The sequence below is a fragment of the Schistocerca piceifrons genome, chromosome 8, assembly GCF_021461385.2.
Source record: "Schistocerca piceifrons isolate TAMUIC-IGC-003096 chromosome 8, iqSchPice1.1, whole genome shotgun sequence".
Lineage (NCBI taxonomy): Eukaryota > Metazoa > Arthropoda > Insecta > Orthoptera > Acrididae > Schistocerca > Schistocerca piceifrons.
In genome coordinates, this window is record NC_060145.1 from 62,697,416 (window position 1) to 62,704,498 (window position 7,083).

Here is a 7,083-nt window from a genome sequence, read left to right on the forward strand (position 1 = left end):
GAACGTCAACGGCCACATGGCAGAAGATTCCGCTGGTGAACTTCAATTCAAAAATAATCAAGTTAAGTTGAACTCCACAGGGGGACGGCTAGAACTTTGCCAACTTGAAAACACGTTGTTGCTCGCGGGAATGTCTCAACAGCCCACAACGAAAATCAAACGACACAATGTGAACAGTTGGGGCTGGTTGGAAGATAAGGTAAAGACTAAACTTTCGTGTCCGGGATCAATGAGCCACGGACCTCGTAGCAATGGGAACAGCCCGTCACACTCCGACCATTACGTGGACGCCGCCAGCGACCTGGCGAGACAACCGCCATGGAGACTTCCTCGCTGCTCCACGCCAACCGACCAACTGTCCACACACGGCAAAGCCGGAAACTATAAGCGCGAGGCCAAAGATAGTACAAGGGTGCGAATATCGATACACGCAACTGCTGCTGCCACTCACGGAGAGAGGATGACAGCATAATCGCGATAACCGCGGGAGACTAATCACAGAATAGCAACGACGGTTTAATGCAAAGCATAATACGAGTCAGCCACGGCTCAACAAACGGTCAGATAAAAAGAAGAGCAAACACTCTGTCGGTGTTGAACAGCATGCGAGTAGAGGAGTACCGAGGGTCGGTGTGACACCTGAAGTTTCAAACTTAGCAGACCAGGTTATTACACACGAAATAGGACGAGTGATTGAATTGAGACGCTGCAACTGGCAGAATAAAGATCAGAGGGACCATCTCGGCTTTTGCCTGGAGCGACTTAGGGAAATCCCAGGAAACCTAAATCAGGTTGGCCGGACGCGGATTTGAACCGTCGTCCTCCGGAACGGGAGTCAGTGAGCTAACCAATGCGCCACCTCGGTCTGTGGCTTGGAGGACCAGGTCGGACACGGTGCAGTTCTCCAATAAATAACACGTCTTGACGCTAAGGTGACAGGCCTGTGCACTTTCGCAGAGTGGCAAAGCAATAAGTTAATTACACGTACCTAGTCAAAACGGTACGCCATACTGAGACTCGAACTAGGATAGGTATCCTCTGCAGGCAGCGTGTTGTTAGTTGTGCGATACTAATAAGCTACTTACAAGGGAACCTCCCCATCGCACCCCCCCCGGATTTAGTTATAAGTTGCCACAGTGGATAGGCCTTGAAAAACTGAACACAGATCAATCGAGAAAACAGGAAGAAGTTGTGTGGAACTATGAAAAAAATAAGCAAAATATACAAACTGAGTAATCCATGTGCAAGATAGGCAACAAAAGGACCGACGGCGTACAGGAGCGCCGTGGTCCCGTGGTTAGCGTGAGCAGCTGCGGAGTCAGAGGTCCTTGGTTCAAGTCTTCCTTCCAGCAAAAATATTAATTTTTTATTTTCAGACAATTATGAAAGTCAGGCACTCACACATAATCAACTTCGCTCTCCAAAATTCCAGAACATGTTCAGATTTGCTTGGACATATGCAGGATTTGACGGTCTACACGCGGAAAAATTTGAAAACGTAAAAAACATATGTTTTGACAGAGCACAGGGAAAAGTGTGCGAGTGTGAGACTTTTGGATTCATTTGTTGCAGTTTATGTGACAAACTCTTATGTTTTCATCACTTTTTTGGGAGTAATTATCACATCCACAAGAAAACCTAAATCGGGCAACGAAGAAGAATCTTTTTATCCATTCGCCACGTGTACAAGTTAGGTGGGTCGACAACATATTCCTGTCATGTGACGCACATGCCGTCACCAGTGTCGTATAGAATATATCAGACGTGTTTTCCTTTGGAGGATTCGGTTGACCTATGACCTTGCGATCAAAAGTTTTCGGTTCCCTTTGGAGAGGCACGTCCTTTCGTCTACTAATCGCACGGTTTTGCGGTGCGGCCGCAAAACACAGACACTAAACTTATTACAGTGAACAGAGACGTCGATGAACGAATGGATTGATCATAACTTTGCTAAAATAAAGAAAAATTTTTCGCTTGAGGGGAGACTTGAATCAAGGACCTCTCGTTCAGCAGCTGCTCACGCTAACCACGGGACCACGACGCTCCTAATCTCGGAACGTCCATGATGTTGCCTATCTTCGCGTGGACTACTCAGTTTGTATATTTTGCTTATTCTTTTATAGTTGCACACAACTTCTTCCTGTTTTCTCGATTGATCTGTGTTCGGTTTTTCAAGGCCTATCCACTGTGCCAACTTACAACTAAATCTGAGGGGGGTGCGATGGGGAGGTTCCCTTGTTAGAGGCCAAACCTCTGCCACAGATTCACTCGTACAGAGACACACCCCTGCCTCCCATTATCACGTCGGACCTCGCTTTGCCCAGAATGGTGCACCAACTCGACGTGGCATGGACTCAACAAGTCGCTCGGAGTCCCTGCAGAAATACTGAACCATGCTGCCTCTACAGCCGTCCGTGACTGCCCTCTCGATTATGTCCCATGAATGTTCGACAAGTTTCATGTTTCGTGATCTGGGTGGCCAAACCATATATGGACGCTCTGATGACATGGAGCACTGTCGTCCATAAAAATGATCTCCACGAATGGCTGCAAATGGTCCCCAAGCAGCCGACCATAAACATTTCCAGTCAACGATCGGTTCAGCTGGACCAGAGGTCCCAACCCATTCCATGTAAACGCAGCCCACACCATTACGGAGCCGCCATCAACTTGCACACTCGAATCATACCGTCAGCTCTTACCAACTGAAATCGGGACACATTTGACCAGGCCACGATTTTCCAGTCGTCTAGGGTCTAAGAGATGTAGCCACGAGCCCAGGACAGGCGCCGCAGGCGTCGTCATGCAGTTAGAAAAGTCACTTGCGTCGGTCGTCCGCTGCCACAGCCCACTAACGCCAGATTGCGCCGCAGTGTCCTAACGGATACGTTCGTCGCACGTCCCACATTCACTTACGCTGTTATTTCACGCAAGGTTGCTTGTCTGTTAGCACTGACAACTCTGTGTAAACGCGACTCCTCTCGGTCGTTAAGTGAAGGCCTTCAGCCACTGCTTTGTCAGTGAGTATAGGTAATGGCTTTAGTTTCTTATTCTCGGCACACTCTTGACCTTGTAGATCTCAAAGTATTGAATTTCATAATGATTTCCGAAATGGAACGGCCAAAGCGTGTGGCTCCAAATATCATTCCGTTTAAAAAGTCTGTTAGTTCCCGACGTATGGCCATAATCAAATCAGAAACATTTCCACTTGAATCAACTCAGAATAAATGTCAGCTCCGCCAATGTACTACCGTTTTATACGTTGTGTAGCTATGCTAGTGCCAAATGTGTATGTGCTTATCGCTATCCCACAACTTTTGTCACTTTAGTGTTTATTTCAGGTGGATACATGAAAGCTGAGCCCAATGAAATTTGCACCCATACAGGAATCCTGCTGCCGGAAGTAAGGCGGCGCCACGGTTCTGCATAATTTTTTATCATACGCCATACTACAGAAGGATATTGCACTTTTCCGACTTGTTTTAACGTGTAGACCCCGGTTTCCCTTGTTTTACGATACATACTCGATGATGTTGTTGTTGTGGTCTTCAGTCCTGAGACTGGTTTGATGCAGCTCTCCATGCTACCCTATCCTGTGCAAGTTTCTTCATCTCTCAGTACCTACTGCAACCTACATCCTTCTGAATCTGCTTAGTGTACTCGGTACTATGTTGAAAAAGCGTGTCACGATTTGCAACCTTAAATAATTTTTCTTGGTTATTCTGTATGTTATTATATTATATAAAGAATATCTTACTTAAGAAACAATTTTATACTGTTCATATACCACTTGGCAATAAATCAATGTTATGCAGAATTATTAACAATTTTTTTCATGTTGTAAAGATGAGCCAGACAGTAGGGGATTTTACCTTATTTTATTATCTTTCAAAAGGTAACTTAGTTTTCTTGTTACGGCCGAACATCGGCCGGCAGTGTTGGCTGCCTGTAAATTTTCTCGTCCCACGACATGGCAACAGGAAGTCAGCACCAAGGAAGGCTACCTCGACCACACGCCTCCCTCGTGTAACGCCACCCAGGCGTCGCTGACCACTCTGTCTCTTCTCTCTTTTTGTCCTCTTCCGTAAGAGGGGGTGTTGGTGGAGGTTATTATCGCCTGTGGACATTTCCTCCTCTTTTCTCGTGTGATGTTATATATGCTGTTCTTTTGTTATTTGCTATTTGTTGATAGTTGTTATTTATCTTATTCTGCTACTGCAGGAGTAGCGACTTTGGTCTTTTGTATTTGTCCCTTTGCTGTTCATATTGCCCAAGGGTGTTGATTAGTTCGTTTTGTGAGTTTCGCGCAGTGGCGTATAAAGCTTCTGCCAGGACACGGAAACGTGTTGATAATAGCTCGATGTCTGCAGCTTCATGCAGGTCCGCCGCGGGGAAGCGCGTGGGGTGTGTAAGGCACGTCTTAACGCTCTATTCTGTACCTTCTGTAAGCGATCTACCGTCGATCTGGCTGCGTAGCCCCATACAGGGCACGCATATTCCAGTATCGGTCGAATTAGACTTCTGTAGATCGCTACTCCTGTTGCGGGGTCGAGGGAACTGGTGCTGTTTAATACAGGGTACAGAACCTGCATCCTGGCGTGAGCCTTTCTGTGAAGTTCCTCTATGTGACATTTCCATGTCAGGCGCCTGTCAAGTGTGACACCGAGGTACCTCGCAGAATTTCTCCATGGCTGGTTCTGCCCCTGCAATCGCAGCAGTTGGTATGGCCGTCTTGGAGGTCGGCGTTTTCCATAGCGTCTGGTGAGCAGCATGGCTTGCGTTTTGTCTGAATTGATTGTGATGCGCCACTGCTTGGCCCAGTTTTCCGTCCTGTTTAGGGCGGTTTGCAGACGCCTTATAACTAGGTTCCTGTTCGTCAAGCGGGAGAAGAATGCAGTGTCATCTGCGTATTGTGCAGTGTGTACATGCTGAGTCGTAGGGATGTCAGCAGTGTAGACATTGTAGAGGACGGGTCCCAGGACCGAACCTTGGGGCACGCCTGCACTGATTCTTCTCCTGGTCGACAGGGATTCATCGATTTTAACTGAGAAAGTCCTACCGAAAAGATAGTTTTTTTACGATTTTGACGATCTTTCCGGGGAAGCCTTGGGTGTACATCTTAAGTAGTACCCCGGTGTGCCAGACTGAGTCAAAGGCTTTTGCTACGTCTAACAAGACAAGCCCGCAGTAGCCCTTTCGGTTGAAGCTCTCTGTGGCTGCTTCAACTACCCTCATGATTTGCTGGGGGGCGGAGTATCTTTGCCTAAAGCCGAATTGGAATTTCGACAGAATCTGCTCTCTTGTGATATGGTCCTGTATGGGGGTAAGTAGGAGGCGCTCGTAGTCACTGACCAAGCCACGCTCTGGAAAGTTCCACTGCCGCCCCCGTGGGTTTCTCGGTCCCGACCAATCAGGGCGGAGGAAGCTGCGTGGCGCGTTGGATGTACCCGTCCACCCGTCGCCGGGCCCGCTCTCCCAGACGCGCGCCCTGTAGCAGTGAAGATCTCGCGCTTCTCCCGGTGCTGCGGCACTGTGGACTTCGTTTCGCAGCCGGCATGCCGCTCGAACTTGCCCGACTGGCAGACACCAACTTTCGTTAGCTTCGCGAACTATGTTTCGCCAAACTCTACACTCTGGCTCGCCCTCGCCTCCCTAGGCCCCACTATGTGACCCTTTACAAGGCAAAAGTGGTCAATAAAAGACCTATTGCCTGAAGTCTTTTAATGAATCCTTCACGCCCAACACCTTCCCATCCGACCATCTTGCACAATGTTTTAAAGTCACATGCAGAGGACATGCACGTATACCTCTAGGACTGGGAAGAGAAGCTATGTACCGTTTATATCTATTTGTTAATAATCCTGGCTTTTACTTGTTACGATAATGAATTTTATATAATGCATAATACGTGTCAAAAACTACATGTAACTGAAACAGCATTTACTACCACTAAATAAAACTGTAAACTGTCCATGGAGAAAAATAAGACTACTAAAACAAACTTATTTAAAAATGCAATTAAAGAAGTACTTTTTAAGTAATACATTCTGTACTGTGCCGGCCGTTGTGGCCGTGCGGTTCTAGGCGCTTCAGTCTGGAACCGCGTGACCACTACGGTCGCAGGTTCGAATCCTGCCTCGGGCATGGATGTGTGTGATGTCCTTAGGTTAGTTAGGTTTAAGTAGTTCTAAGTTCTAGGGGACTGATGACCTCAAATGTTAAGTCCCATAGTGCTCAGAGCCATTTGAACCATTCTGTACTGTGAAGGATTATTGGAAACACAAGCAAACATAGACTAGTTAACAAATCGCACGCAGAACCATTGCATTAAGTCTGCACAATTATTTGGAATATGCATTACATGAAATCGCTGTCCATCAAAGACAAATTGGCACTACCACACAGTCGTTCTTATAGAAGAAGCACTCTACACAACGGTGACGTCATAGATATCGAGTAAATTGAAAGAAAAATACCGAGAAAAATATTTTGATCCAAAATTCAAGATGATATCAAGATGCTCAAAAACTGAGAAGAACTATAGTCGTCTGAGCAATTCACCTCAGTTGCACAGAACAGAAGTACGAAATTCCACGGTCATACTGTAGAACGAATGCTCCACTATCACTGAACCACGAAAATCTTCCAAATCATCAATGGAACCCGACAATCCATACTGCATTGGCTAGCAGACACCCAATGTGGCCACATAGAAATCTATGTTGATCCACTGGCAGCTACGGACTACAAGTACATAAAGGCAGAAAATCAATAGAACTAACTTCATGCCCAAGAACACAACAGGAAGGAATTTGAAACTTAAAAAATGCTTGGACGCAAGAAAGAAGACAGGTCCAAAGCGCTAAGATGAGGAAGTTTTGGGATGATAAGAAGAATAAGAAAGCCAGGGCTAAGTAACGATACCACATGCTCCTTCACAAAACACTTTCACAATGTGTTTTTTCCCTTCTTTTTGCCTTCTCTGGTGAAACTTACTCCCAAAGCTATACAATGTATAAGGTGACACCTTATCCTATTACTGAACTCTGCATCTCACGCATCATAAAGGGATGCTGAGTCAGT